The following is a 15999-nucleotide window of genomic DNA, read 5'->3' as shown; positions in this document are numbered from 1 at the left end:
ATTTATATATTAAGAACTTTCATGGTAAAGTGGGAATAAATCTATATGGTTAAGAATCATGTTCCATATATAACTTATATATTAGTCCTTTTAATCATTAATAATAGTCAAAATGATTTAAAATAAATTTTTAATTTTAGCAAAGTGAGATATATAAATGAAGTAAATGCTTTTATGTTTATTATGTATTGATGCCTATAAGTGTTTTTTTAGCCCCTTAATTTCATGATTGCGTTAGTTTAAAACATTATTTAAAAACAAGAGATCCATTATCAATATACCCCACGTTTTGCAAAAAGATATGATTGTATAAATAGTTACATTGAAATATTTAAATATGTAAGTTAATCTAAAAATAAAATAAAATTGTATTCCCTTTTTTAAATCATATTATAATATGAACAATTTTGAAATCTACATAAGGTTATTTTAAATAGTTTACAATTATGAAATATTATATAGTATAAGGCATAGTAAAGGAAATAGAATTTTTCACTAGAATTGGCAAAACAATTTCAAGAAAAAATGCAAATTTTTGTTGTTTATAATGTATTTTTGGACGCAGAAATATATTCTGCACCTCAAAACCCCCATGGAACACTTGAATTCTACATATCAAACAACTTAAACTCAAGTTTTTAAATAACTTTACCTGGTTTTAACTAAAATTAACCAGAAAAAATGTCTTTAATTAAAATTAACAAAAAAAAATGTCTCGAAAGAAGACATTTCGTCTCTACGTAAAAAAAATATTTCTCCATTATATAATATCATGAAGATAATTTCGAAAAATTATATACAATATTTTTTTTAAATATAAATATTGATTTAAAGAAAAATACATTTGTATAATTTTTATAAAAAAATATTTAAATACGTTAACAATGTGCTTTTAAATTATATAAAATAACAAATAATTCTACAGGAATTAAATTATTTAAAATATAGTTATTATCATTCAATATAAAATAAAAATAAATAATATAAAATGAAATAAAAAAAAATAAAATTAAAAGTGTGAGGATTTCAATTTAAAATGAATCTACTTAATACAAATATTTATAATTAAGTCACATTTCAAAATATCTTGTAAATATAAAATCAAAATTAATTTGTGATATTTTTAATTTATGTTTTTAAATTTATTTTAAATTTTAATGTATTAATTAAAATTTTAATATATTATAATGTATTAATTAAATTTAAAAAATAAAAAGGCCAAATTTTCAACCATTTTTAATGAACATTTATTTTTTTCTCCGGGATACTTGATGACTATATTATAATGTATTACAATATATAATCCAAATTTCAAATATCTTGTTGATCAATCCATAAACCATTTGTAAATGTGTGTGTAATTATTAAAACTAATCTAATAAGTGTAGCTCGTAGTATTTACCATCTCACAACAAACACAAACCGTGCTGGTTGCCAATTTCTCTAGTGCCTCGCTGCCTTTCATCTTATTGACGAAGACCTCAAAACATCAATAACTTTGTAGATAGTCCCATGACGAAAGGCTCTGTAAGTAGACGTGTAACGAAGTAAAATACAACTCCCAGTGAAATAGAGATGGGAAGAGCAGGTAAATCACGTTGATATACATCGACTAGTCGACGTGTACATGCAAGCCCAAAAATTATCGCAACATAACAAGCGTAGACTGTCATTAAATCATACATTGCAGCTCTACCCACAATAACACCGTATACCACAAAATCTCCCAGGCCCAACTCTATGCCTGGTGATATTAAAATCGCAATTCTCTGTTCTCTTACTTCTGCCCTTACGTCATCCATTTCAAATTCCTCTCCGGGGCTATCAGATTCAACTGTCTGGTTAATGTCACTAGGATTGAAATTCTCCTGGGTAGATGTTTTTCCATATTCAAGACTGGTTATTTCGCTTAACCTTGTTAGACTTTTTGACACTTCGGAAGTAAATGGGATTGGAAAGTTCTGAGATTGAAGCTCTTCGGAAGTAAATGGTATTGGAAAGTTCTGAGATTGAAGCTCTACAAAAGAAAGATAGTATTAAGTTCAAGATTTCGGAATATTTTCAAAATCTGTAACTTAAATTTAAAAAAAAAAAAACAGAAATTAATATTAAATTTAGGATTTCACAATATTCTCAAAATTTATAACCTAAATAAAAAAATGCAAAGCATTACCATAGGACTAAAAAAATGCAGAGCATTACCATGGACCGTGGGTCGAGATTCATAATACATAGAAGGAACTTCTTCGCCCGTACTTGTGACAAGATCTCCCAGCAAATTCAGAGGACCACCTGGAGCTAAAACTGATACCAAATCATAAACTGCCAAAGCAACCAAGAGCGCCCAAGTAGTCCATTCAGGGAGTATTGTGCATAAGTAAGCCAAAAATACACACTTTATTATAGCATAAAACTGTTTGATGACAATCGGCGTCCAGGCTGCAAAAGTTGAAAGGACGCCCACAACAGCGAAATTGAAAAGAAATATTGAGAAGGAGATGACATCCACAGGTATTGACCGGGCCTGAATTATAAGAACAGAAATTGCTCCTCCGATGCATGCCAGCACCAAAAATGTAGCGATATACATGTGACACTTCAGATACCTCTTACACCGGTAGTAGTAAAGTAATACAAGAAGAAAAGTGAGCACGGCTATGACGAGGACAAGTGCTAGGGAATTCATTAAAGCCCCTTCAAATTTCTGTGCAATAGAATCTGAGGACTTCTCCATGTAAAGCGTGACAGCTGCCTGTATAGGAGAATCATCCAATCCACGAGGGCTGATGACACGAACTAACAGGACAACCAGGAACATGCATATTGAAACAGGGGACATGATTCCTAATTTATCTCCCCCCACAATTCCAAGAATGCCAGTCGCCATTGATGTGTAATGAATATTAAGTCCAGATAGGTTTGTCAAACGTGTTTTAAACAACTAAAGTGCAGTTGGTGGAGCTGAATGAACAAATGTGACGCAGAACTCCAAGTGGGTATTTCTTAGGATATCTGAAACTTGAACTGTCATCAGGTCAGCTTAGGTTTTTTATGTATAATTTTATTACTTTTATATTGAGATTATCCAACTTATATTGGATGGAGAAATAAATTTATATGGAATGTTGAATGTTTTCATTTAGAATGTATTGAGTATGGAGTGTTATATAATGTATATATATTGAGCGAATGTCCACAACGTTTGGATACATTGTAAGTGGAAAATGTTAGTTATTTATTTTGAGTAATCAGGTGGATAAGTTAATAGGATATTTACAATTTTAATTTACTTGCTTATAGTTATTAGGTTTATCGGAGATATTTAATTTTAGAAATATTTTTAATAATAATAAGTATAAAAGATGATATTTATAAAAAAAAAAAAATTTTAAATACAAAATAATGTTATGTATAATAGCAAAAAAAAATAGATATATATGTATTTTTAATTGAAAGTATTATAAAACAATAATAATGTACGTTTTTATTATGTTATTTTTAAATTTTAATTTATTTTAAGAAAAAAGTTATTACAAGTGAAAACAATTTATCACAAGTCTTCTAATTCATGGGAAAACACCCTAGATGAAAATTTTCAGTTCCAATGAGTTGAGAGAGTTACTTCTTCTTTCTCTAGAAATATAAAATATCTCAATAAGGACCAAAAGCCAAGGAAGGCAAGAGAGAAAGGGCTAGAGGCATTTGATAGGAGAGAGAAGAAATTGAGAACCTTGAATATGACACTTTCATGGTGAAGTAGGACACCACTAGAAGAGTGTTCAAGTTAGAACAGAGCCAGTGGAAACCCTAAAGTTTGTGAGTTCTTGGCTCGACCGGGTACTCTTGATGCCTGAGAACTAATCACTACCTATCACTATCTATTAACTGTTCTAGAAATAAAAAAAATCTCTAAGGGAGAATGGAACATAATTTCCATTTCCAATCTCATGGTTGTCTATATGCAGATAAGCATACTTGTTTTCCTAAAACTAGGAGCGTCTTTGTAAATTGAAATGGAACATGTATTTCCATAGTTGAATGGAAATTATGGAAGACGTATTTCCATAGTTGAATCATGAATGGGAATGATAAAGCTCTATAAGTAATGTTTGTTTATGTGAAAATGGTGAGCTTTGTTCCTCTCACTCTTTAACAAGATATAAACTAGGGTTCAAGTATTTTTAAAATCCTGATATTAATCCTCTGAAAATAGTAAAGCATTGTGGACTATATATGTTTAGAATATACGATACACTAGGGTTCAAGTATTTTTAAAATCCTGATATTAATCCTCTGAAAATAGTAAAGTATTGTGGACTATATATGTTTAGAATATACTGACCTGATTGTCTAAAAGCAGTCTTGATATAAGTAAAGTAACTACTTTTATATGTCTAGAATATACTGACTCGATTGTCTAATAAAGGTCTTTGTAAAAATAAAATAACTACTTTTATTATCACTCGAGTGATGAGTGTTGCTATATAAGACAGAACCAGTAATTTTATTACTCTAATCATACAAAAATAGGAACAAGTGGAGATAGTTAGTTCCTTACAAAGAAACTAAGTTCATACGGGAATAGTCTGAACTCCTGTAGATAATATGTTAGAAAAAGTAATTTACCAAAAGGCAGAGGAGAGGAGTCTACACTCTCAAATCAGTTATGGCAAAGTCAACTGGCTCAGAAATCAGTTGCGGAGTGGATATCGCAAACACACAGGAACTTAATTAAAATATAAATTTTACAGGGTGCAGCAAGGAAATCACAACCATACAGGGACTTAATTAAATGAAACAAATAGCTCATGACAATACAGAGTAAAGCAAAAAGAGGTTGCGGTAAATCTACTAGTGAAGGACTAATACCGAAATGCAACTAGCCACACTTTATATTATATGTTAAAACATAAAGATGGAGGTTGCAGTTCCAAGTGAAAAATGCAGCAAACTTACTTTGATTTATGCATTACTGGGGTTGTGGACTAAACCTCTGAAAAACTGGTTTTCAAGCGCCCACCAATATTTCCTCAATGATTTTCTCCTTGCTACCTCACAGACTCTCTTGTGGTCGAGGTGCAGGTGTAATGGATAATCGTTCAAATCCAGAAATGATTTCTGCAAGTTCAAGTGGAACTTCTTCTTTGATTTCCTTTGGAGTATCAGTCATCTACCTCCAAACTTGGCTATTCTGCTACATTAGCAGAACTGTTTAATTTTACCCACAATATGACAACCTTTCAATTGCCATAGAATCAAAAGGAATTCAAACCTTTCATTAATTCCTTATCACGCCCGCTTTTCCACAAAAATTATCACGTTAATTCTCCATTGTTGATCTTACCTTTCAATCCGACGATCGTTGGTTCACCCAATCAACAAACTAATCAGCAATCTTCCATCGTTGATCAAAGCACACTTGATCCAACAGTTAACAACAATATTGGATGGGAATCTTGTGCGATGTTTACCCACCCGATAAAGTGGTTTTCTCTCTCCATTGAGTGCTACGTGTCGGTCGATAAATGGAATTGCTTGGAATTTCAAAAGACAACTTACCACTTTTTCTTCACTCGATAAACAAATTCACTGATAAAACCACTCTTCTTCCATGACTAACGCACAAGCTTATTCACGCGTGATGATCGTTAGATCTATTGGATCTATAGAATGGACGGTTCTAGACTCCTTTGGGTTAAGACAACTTTGTCAGGTTTTCTTTTCTCAGTTCTACCAAACTTAACACCTCCACTACATTTAACTTGTCTCAAACCATATTCTCCGTTGTTTTCCTTTAACATAACCAAATTATTCACAACATGAAAAACGCAAGATTGTGCGATACAATACAGATTTTACATACTCTAAATCAAAAGTAAAACTCTAAATCAACAAAACTCAGAGATATTTAGAAGGAATACAACGCCTCTCGGATTGACAAATTATACACAAATACACAAAGATACAATTTCTGTAACTTAATCTTATATTGCCTAATCAAGCCAAGTTAGTCAAAATCCCTTTACAATCATTCAGAACTTACATAAATACCATTTCATTCTAACAATCAGATCCTTAATCAATGGATCAAATCTGCCTAATCTTTGACAATATCTAATCTGGTTGATATTTTCCTTGAGAGTCTCAACTGAATCTAAACAGCTTGAATTAATTATAAAATCACTCAATCCATAAATCCTAGCTCAAATCCTATCTAGAAAAATTTGTAAATTGACAACCAAAGGATCCCACTCCTTTGCTTGTAAACTTCTTTTGTATTTTTGGAATAAATTCGAAGCCTTTTGTCTTCAAGCCTCATGCTCCTGCATCAGACTCTTGAGGACAAAACTCTTCATGGGCTCTTGTCCATGAACTCTTCTACAGAACTGCCCAACTTCTGTAGCATTGCATCTATCGTCCAAGTAGCTTCAACAATTGGTTGATCCTTCCATTTTACCAAATACTGAAAATACTCCTGTACTCTTGTCTTCTTCAATAATTTCTTGTCCAAAATCCTCTTTGGCTTCAATTCCTTCGCTAAAGGTAACTGTTCTACCCAATCAATCTCTTGTTCTTCTTGATCCTCTACTATTCCATCTACATTTCCACTTTCATACCTATACAAATCAGCAACATTGAAAATTGGAGATATTCCAATATCAGGTGGTAATTCAATTTCATATGCATTTGCAGAAAAATTCCTCAAGACTCTGCATTGTCCAATTTTCTTAAACTTTAGCTTGTTATACTTTCTTTTTTGGAAATATTTCCTTCCTTAGGTGTTCCAAGACCAAATCTCCAACTTCAAAATTAACTTCTCTCTTCTTCAAATCTGCTCTACTCTTTTATTTTATGTTGTTGTCCTGTAATTGTTGTTTTACCTGTTCATGTATTGCTTGAACTTTTGTAGCAAAATCTTCTCCTTTAGCACTTCTCATTTCAGCTTTTCCCAAGTCTCTCAATTCAGTCACTCCCCTTGGGTGGATTGCATAAACTATACGGAATGGACTCTACCCTGTGCTCCTATTAGGAGAATCATTATAAGCATATTCTGCCTATGCCAATACTTGATCCAACTGTTTTGGATGTTCACCTACAAGAATTCTCAAAAGATTACCCAAGCTTTTGTTTACAACTTCAGTCTTCCCATCAGTCTGAGGATGATAAGCAGAACTGAAACTCAGTTTAGTTTCAAGCTTCTTCCACAATTTCCTCCAGAAATGTCCAACAAATTTGGTGTCTCTATCTGAAACAATTCTCTTAGGTAACCCATGTAATCTTACAATCTCCTTAAAAAATAGATTAGCAATGTGAGTAGCATCATTGGTTTTATAACATGGAATAAAATGTGTCATTTTTTAAAATTTGTCAATTACTGCATAAATTGAATCATGTCTCCTTTGAGTTTTTGGTACACCCAAAACAAAGTCCATACTTACCATATCCCAGGGCCTATCTAGAATAGGTAATGGAACATACAAACTTGTGTTTTGGATCCTTCCCTTTGCGTACTGAAAGACTTTACAATTTTTCACATACTTTTCCACTTGAGCTCTCATCTTTGGCCAAAAATAAAACTGGTTCATCTGCTCATAAGTCTTGTCTACACCAAAATGTCCTCCTAGTCCACCACTATGTTTCTCCTTAATCAAATTTTCTCTCATAGAACAATTTGGTATGCACAGCTGATTTCTTTTAAACAAAAATCCCCCTTGTAGGAAATAATCCAACCACTTGATTCTGTCTAACAAAACAGGATTTTCACAAGCTTCAAAAGCCTCTTTAAAATCTAGATCTTTCCCATATAACTCTTTAAGAAAATCAAAACCCAACACTTGAATTTGACTTTCTTGAACAAAATTGCTTTTTCTACTTAAGGCATATGCTACTTTGTTTGATTGACAAGATATATGTTTTAACACAAAATTAAAACTTTGAAGGTGTTCTACCCATTTTGCATGCTTCTGGTTAAGCTTTGGATGTTGCATAATGTACTTTAATGCATAGTTATATGAATACAGTATGAACTCCTTAGACATCAAGTAATGTCTCCACTTCTTTAAACACTACACCAATGCATAAAACTCCTTGTCATAAGAAGAATATTTCTTCTTTGACACATTCAAATTTTCACTAAAATAAGCTACAGGCCTGTCCTCGTGACCTAAAACAGCAACAATGGCTTCTCCACTAGCATCACATTTTACTTGAAAAGGTTTATTAAAATCATGAAAAATCAAAATAGGCTTCTCAGTAATATTTATTTTCAACATCTGGAATTTCTTTTCTGCTTTAGCAGTCCAATTAAATAGTTTTTTGTCCTTCTTTATTGTGTCAATAATTGAAGCATTAATCTTACTAAAATTCCTTATGAATTTCCTGTAAAAACTAGCAAGACCGTGAAAACTTCTTACCTCAAAGACACTTCTTGGTAAAGGGCACTCTATGCTTTCTTTTATCTTCTCTGGATCCATATTTAACCCCTCAGTAGAAACAACAAAGCCCAAATACAAAAACTCCTCCTTCATGAATGAACATTTCTTAAAATTTAATAGTAACTTCTCTTGTTGTAGCCTCTGTAAGACATAATTCAGATGTCTCACATGTTCCTCTCTTGATCCACTGTAAACTAATATAGCATCCAGATATACTATTACGAACTTACCAATAAATTCTCTCAAAACTTCATTCATGAGCCTCATAAATGTACTAGGGGAATTCGACAATCCAAAATGCATTACCATCCATTCATACAATCCTTCATTGATCTTAAAAGATGTTTTCTGCTCATCTCCCTCTCTAATTCAAATTTTATGATAACCACTTTTTAAATCTATCTTTGTAAAATATCTAGCTCCACTCAAACAATCCATCAAATCTTCGATTCTAGGTAAAGGAAATCTATACCTAATTTTTATCTTATTAATTGCTCTTGAATCAGTGCACATTCTCCAGCCTCCATCTTTCTTTGGGCTCAACATTGTTGGCACTACATAAGGACTCAAACTCTCTCTAATCAATCCCTTGTCTAACAGCTCCTGGACCTGTTTCATGATCTCTTCATTCTTTATGGGAGTCATCATATAAGCTGATTTATTAGGTATATTTGCTCTTGGAATCAAATCTATGTGATGATTGATTTTTCTAATGGGTGGTAACTCATCAGAAAAATCATCTACAATGATATCATAATAGCTGTTCAACACCTCTTGAATTTCAATTGGTAAATCAGAATCTTTTGTGGAAGTAATTATTACCTTAGGTTTGTAAACCAATGCAAAAATTACCTCATCTTCTTCCATCTATTGCAAGTACTCCTTTCCACTCAGCAAAAGGGTCTTTGTATCAGGTTTCTTTGATATATCCTCTTCTTCCATTGGTAGCAATGTATGATTGACACCATCTTTGATAAATTTGTATGTGTTCTTCTTTCCATCATCCATAGCTCCTCTGTCATACTACCAAGGTATACCCAACAATATATGACACACATCCATAGGCATCACATCACACAGAATTTTGTCTTTGTACTTTCCCAACTGCAACTCGACTTCACATTTCTCATTCACTATGAACTGATATCCCTTTTGAAGCCATGACACCTTGTAAGGTGTTGGATGTTTCTTTGTTTTCAACTTCAACTTCTCCACCACTTCTGTGGAGACCAAATTATCTGTACTACCACTGTCTATTACCATCTAACAACACTTCCCGCGAACCTTACACACAGTCTTGAACAAGATTTTTCTTTGTGCTAGTTCAACAATTTCCTTAGTTGGTTTTAACAAAATTTTGTTGACTACCAAAGATTCCCCTTTCTCTGGTACATTCTCTTCTTCTGTTACCTTCATTGTTTCCTCTTAATTTTTTGCAACAATTTCATTCCTCTGATTCATTCATATATTTTTTGGGCACTCATAGGCTCTGTGTCCCATCTTGTTACATCTATAACATCTTATTTCTCTTCCTCTACCTCTGCCACCTGCATCACCTCCTGTGGGTGCATGCTGACTTGAGCTGCTGCTAGCTCCATCTCTAGGTGTTGTACACCTTCCTCCACTACCTTGACATCCCCTTCCTCGGAAAGTACCCCTATTTCTGGCAAACTACTTCCTCATGAGTTTTTATTCAGCCTTCAATACCATGTGATAAGCCTTTTCTACTGTTTTAGGAGACAATACACTATCTCATCTTGGATCTCTATTCTGAGACCATTCACATATCTTGAAACTTTCTCATCTGTATCTTGGATTTGTCCTGCTTTTATACTCACTTTGTAGAATTCCTCTGTGTATTCATTTATTGTCATAGAACTCTGTCTAAGATTCTACATTTGTCTAAATAATGTTTGTTGATAATCCCTTGGAAAAAACTTACTTTTTAGTTTTGCCACCATCCTATTCCAGTTATTAATTGGTTGTTTTCCAATTCTTCTTCTTTTTGCTTGCACTCCATCCCACCAAAGTGCTACATGTTCTTTCAATTTTGTGACAAAAAACTTCATCTTCTTTCCTTCTTCTGTTTCTTCATAATCAAAGAATTTATCCATGTCATTATTCCAATCTATTAATTCCTCTGGGTTTAAACCTCCTGTGTAGATTGAAATTTAAATTCTAGGCTTGGATGTGGATCTCAATAATGACTTAAAGAATCTCATTTTAGGAGTTACATATGTAGGTTCTTCTTCTTCTGCAGCTTCAGCCTCAAGTTCACTAACATCCCCTACATCTACATCTCATCCCATTTCCATTGCTTCTAATCTAGCTTGCATCTATTTCATAACTTCCAACACTTCAGCATTTGCAATGGGTCTTCCTCTTCTTCGACCTCCACTTCTTCCTCCAACTTTGAAAGCCATGTTGGATTTATTTTTCTGATCCTTGAGATCCTAAACAGTGTCAGTAGGCTACTTTGATACCACAAGTGGTGGTCTGGGTGCAGGTGTAATGGATAATCATTAAAATCCAGAAAAGTTTTCTACAAGTTTGATTTCCTTTAGAGTATCAGTCATCTACCTCCAAACTTGGCTATTCTACTAAATTAGTAGAACTACTTAACTTTACCCGCAGTATGAGAACCTTTCAATTTCCATGGAATCACAAGGAATTCAAACTTTTGGTTAATTCCTTATCGCACCCACTTTTCCACAAACACTATCGTGTTAATTCTCCGCCATTGATCTTACCTTTCAGTCCGACAGTCGTTGGTTCATCTGATCAACAAACTAATCGATGGCCCTCCACCATTGATAAAAGCACACTTGATCCAATGGTTCATAGCGATATCAGCCAAGAATCTTGTGCGATGTTTACCCACCTGATAAAGTGGTTTTCTCTCTCCACTGAGTGCTACGTGTTAGTCGATAAATGGAATTGCTTGGAAATTCAAAAGATAGCTTACCACTTTTTCTTCACCCGATAAACAACTTCACTGATAAAACAACTCTTCTTCCTTGACTAACACACAAGCTTATTAGTGTGCAACAATCATTAGATCTATTGGATCTGTACATTGAATGGTTCTAGACTCCTTTGGGTTAACATGATTTTGTCAGGTTTTCTTTTCTCTGTTCTACTAAAATTAACACCTCCGCTACATTCAGCTTGTCTCAAACCATATTCTCTGCTGTTTTTTTTAACATAAACAAAGTATTTCAAAACAAAAAAAACACGAGATTGTGTGATACAATACAGATTTTACATACTCTAATTCAAAATCAAAACTGTAAATCAACAGAACTCAGAGATATTTCAAAGGAATACAATGCCTCCAGGATTAACCAATTATACACAAATACACATAGATATAATTTCTGTAACTTAATCTTATATGGCCTAATCAAGCCAAATCAATCAAAATCCCTTTACAATCATTCAAACTTACATAAATACCATTTTTTTTCTAACAATCAGATCCTTAATCAATGGATCGAATCTGCCTAATCTTAGACAATATCTAATTTTGTTGATATTTTCCTTGAGAATCTCAACTGAATCTGAATAGATTGAATTAATTATAAAATCACTCAATCCCTAAATCCTAGCTCAAATCCTATCAAGAAAACTTTGTAAATTGACAGCTAAAGGATCCCACTCCTTTGCTTGTAAACTTTTTTTGTATTTTTGGAATAAATTCAAACCCTTTTGTCTTCAAGCCTCATGCTCCTGCATCACTCTCGCTCTCTAACTTGCACAACATCATAAATGAATTTTACATACATATTTATCTCAACATACAAACCTGAAATTAATTACATGATAGAGAAAATATTTAATACGCAACATGGATGATTTTACATCGTAAATGATTTTCTGAACTTGCAGGTGTAGTTGAGTTTGGGGAATCAATCGCGGAGTGAACGTTTGCCCATATATATTTACCAAAATTTATTAAATTCCTGAACTCCTCTGTTGTGTTGCAGAATGGTTAGGGTGGTACTTCTACTCTGACTTCAATCCTTTCGCCTGCAAAAAAAATCGCAAATGTGGAGTGGTTGACTGGGAAAGCATGGTGTTTGTCAATGTGTTTAAGGTAGTGATCTGAAATGAACATATACAAAAAACTGATGTAGAATTTATTAGCCATTAATGAGTTGAATTTTAAATAAAAGCACGGAAATCGAGGAAAACTACTTGAATCGATCACTTTATGACAGCTGATAAACCATAATTAAGATGCAAAACAGAAGTGAAAACAATGAAAACACAGATATACCAGACATCAAGTTTGATTAAGGTGTCCATCCTTGACGGACTACGTCTCCTGGTCCGCTTTTAAGATGGGCGACCATTTTGTTAGGAATGAGATGAAGAAGTCGATTACACAGTGATTTGGATTGTCATAGCTCTGATACCACTTGTTATAGATCTGATCCAAGAGATATATGAGAATAGAAATAACCCAAGAATAATAAGATCCAAATATAGAAATGATTCACTTTATTGATCAAACCCTTAAGGTAGGGCAACACCATACATTCACTCCTTAAGGAAGGAGAACACTCCACAAGCCATATGCCTGTTCATACAATAATTTCTCCATGTGGAGTCTCCAGCCTCTATATAGGCCTCATACATACAATACCATGGATCATTACCATGGTTCCCTCACACCATCAAACTAATACCATGGGCCCATTACATTATTATTAACTACTTATGGTCCCTTACATGATATGGGTTAACCGCCTTATTTATTACTATGGCCCGTCCCATTATTACATTATTACCTTGGGTACCTCCCTTGGTACCCCATATTATCCCCCCTAGGTATATAACATTCCAACCCCCTAAGCATGTTTCGTCCCCGAAACATGGGAAGAACACAAATAATAAGATCTACTCAAAAGAGTAGTCCACTGGTACCACGCACGTGCATTTAGCCATCCAAGAGAAAGGTGAACCCTCGATCTCGCTGGTGCCTCGCTCACTTGAGATGGAAGTTGACTGTGGTAGCTCTTCTGTGTGGATGTGCAGTAGGTGGATCTTCACTCCTCTCTATCTATCCTGCGGGGGTTGTTGTCCATGTGGCTAATTGGTTGCCATCTTGCTGGTTGTCTTGCGGGGTGATGTGGGTGATGATATGTTGAAGTTTGAATCCACGATGGCTTTTTATTTAATTCACCCCTTACGAGAGCCTGACTGTTATCTAGTGCATGTTGTGGTGCCTGCTGTGGTGTCTTATCTTTCAATATTACTTCAACCACTGAGCCCTCCTTTGATGTGTCAGCACCTATAACCTTTTCTGCTTCAACCTCTGTTTGTGTTTGATTGTCTATCATCACTGGCTCATCATCTAATATGTCAGACCCTGGAACATCTTCTGCTTCAGCCTCCTTGGACTCTACCTGTTTATTAATGGAAATATCCTGTAATGTAATTTTCTTCTTTTTATACCAGAGCTTCAGGAATTTCTTCTGTACATTAATATTGATAGTACCCACTGATTCCATCCAAGGGTATCCCAGAACAACATCCATGTTATCCATATCTGAAGCATAAAAATCACCATGAAACACATACTTATCTATTTAAAGCTTCAAATCCTTATAAATTTGAACATCCTCATCATCAACCTCTGTATTTTCAATTTGTTTTTCTGGAACTTGCAATTTTTTTGCAAAGTTGACATTTATGAGATTTTGCTTGCAACTCGGATTTATAGACACAATTATTTTCTCCTTCTAAATCAATCCATGAACCTACAATACAGAGATACCAGCAAAAAATAACCCTTTTGGTTCCTTGGTTTCCTTCTTTCCTGTAAAAATAAAATCTTTGCTAGGTTGTGTGTCCGTCTATGTGAGCTTATCCACAAGATTAAATTTACGGTCAAAGTGCTCTATAAGAGCTTTTTTGAAGGCAACCCAAGTCAAAAACCTTCCATTGGAACATTGATGCTCTTGCCACCATTGTCGTCTTTCATTGTCCAAGTACATGCTTCCCACCATAAGCTGAGTCTCATTTTCATAGACGTGATCCAAATATTTCTCCATTTGTGCTAGCCATATAGCTGGATGAGAGCCATCAAATGTATACAAGTCCCTCAAATTCCGATCTAGGCCCGCCATCATAGAAAATATTGGCGAAAATTTGAAATGGTCACAATTTCGTCAATATTGCTCAGAATCGCTATTATAAACTGTTTTAGAAATGGAACAATAATTCTGTATCTTCCCATGTGGTAGAAATCTTGATCCAGGCATTTGGAATTTCAGATCTGTGCTGCAACTCTCTCGTCGTCACCAAAATTTCTGCAAAAAAGAGCTGATTGTAAATAAGCGATATCTCCCTCATCCGGACTCCGATTCGACTGATTTTTTTTCTTGAATTTGGGTATCTTTTCACAAAGAATCCAGATCTAAAATTAGATTTTGCAGATCTTGCACCAGGACGTCGAGATCTGTGCCACCAACTCACTGCCCTGAAAAATTGCCTGCAACCCCACTGATTTTTAGATCAGCAATATCTCCTTCATCAGGACTCTGATTCAACCGATTTTTTTTTTGAAATCGGATATTTTTTCACAAAGAATACATATCTACAATTAGATTTTGTAGATCATTCACCAAAACATACAGATCTGATCTACAAACTCGCCGCTCCCGAAATCCTGCAAAAAATTAAAAAAAAATTCTCCCCTTGCGCCCAAGAAAGTGCTCTGATACCACTTGTTATAGCTCTGATACCACTTGTTATAGATCTAACCCAGAAATATTATATAGATCTGATATAAAAATATAAGATAATGCAAATAAACCCAGAAATAATATGAAATGATTCTTTATTGATCAAAACCCTTAAGGTAGGGCAACACCATACATTCACTCCTTAAGGAAGGAGAACACTCCACAAGCCATATGCCTGTTCATACAATAATCCTTGACTATTTCTCCATGTGGAGTCTTTAGCCTCTATATAGGCCTTATACATACAATACCATGGATCATTACCATGGTTCCCTCATACCATCAAACTAATACCATGGGCCCATTACATTATTATTAACTACTTATGGTCCCTTACATGATATGGGTTAACCACCTTATTTATTACTATGTCCCATCCCATTATTACATTATTACCTTGGGTACCTCCCTTGGTACCCCATATTATCCCCCCTAGGTATATAACATGGATAGATTGAGCTTGCACACAGGAAATTGTGACCTTTGTCATCAGATAGCTCTCTAAACTAGCTTTCCAACGCCGCTTACGGTTTCCAAATCTGGCTCCAAATTCTGCCGAAACACTAAAAACAAAATCACCTCTATCCCTCCAGAACCTGCATACAAAAGCTGAAAACCACTCCCTTTCCTCAAGGAGCAAATCTTCCTTTTATAGGCCTGCAAGTACATTAAAACTTCTTTGACTCAAATTGGGGTGAGTAAGCTGACTTGAAGGTTGAATTGGTTTGATTTTAGCCACCTCAGGGGACACCTTAGGGTTTATTAAGGTCCTCGAATTAATTGAAAACCAATTCTTTAATATAGCCTAAAAC

The 15999-nt window shown here is 34.3% G+C and overlaps 1 pseudogene; it reads right to left on the bottom strand.

The window, feature by feature from the left end:
* Positions 1–1481: 1481 nt before the first annotated feature.
* On the bottom strand, positions 1482–2887 carry LOC149166098 (presenilin-like protein At1g08700 pseudogene; annotated as a pseudogene).
* Positions 2888–15999: the final 13112 nt, after the last annotated feature.

This window comes from Pinus tabuliformis, chromosome 5_1 (assembly GCF_031772625.1).
Source record: "Pinus tabuliformis cultivar Carrire ecotype Pingquan chromosome 5_1, CPIR1, whole genome shotgun sequence".
NCBI classification, from domain to species: Eukaryota; Viridiplantae; Streptophyta; class Pinopsida; order Pinales; family Pinaceae; genus Pinus; species Pinus tabuliformis.
This window is presented reverse-complemented; position numbering and strand designations above follow the sequence as displayed.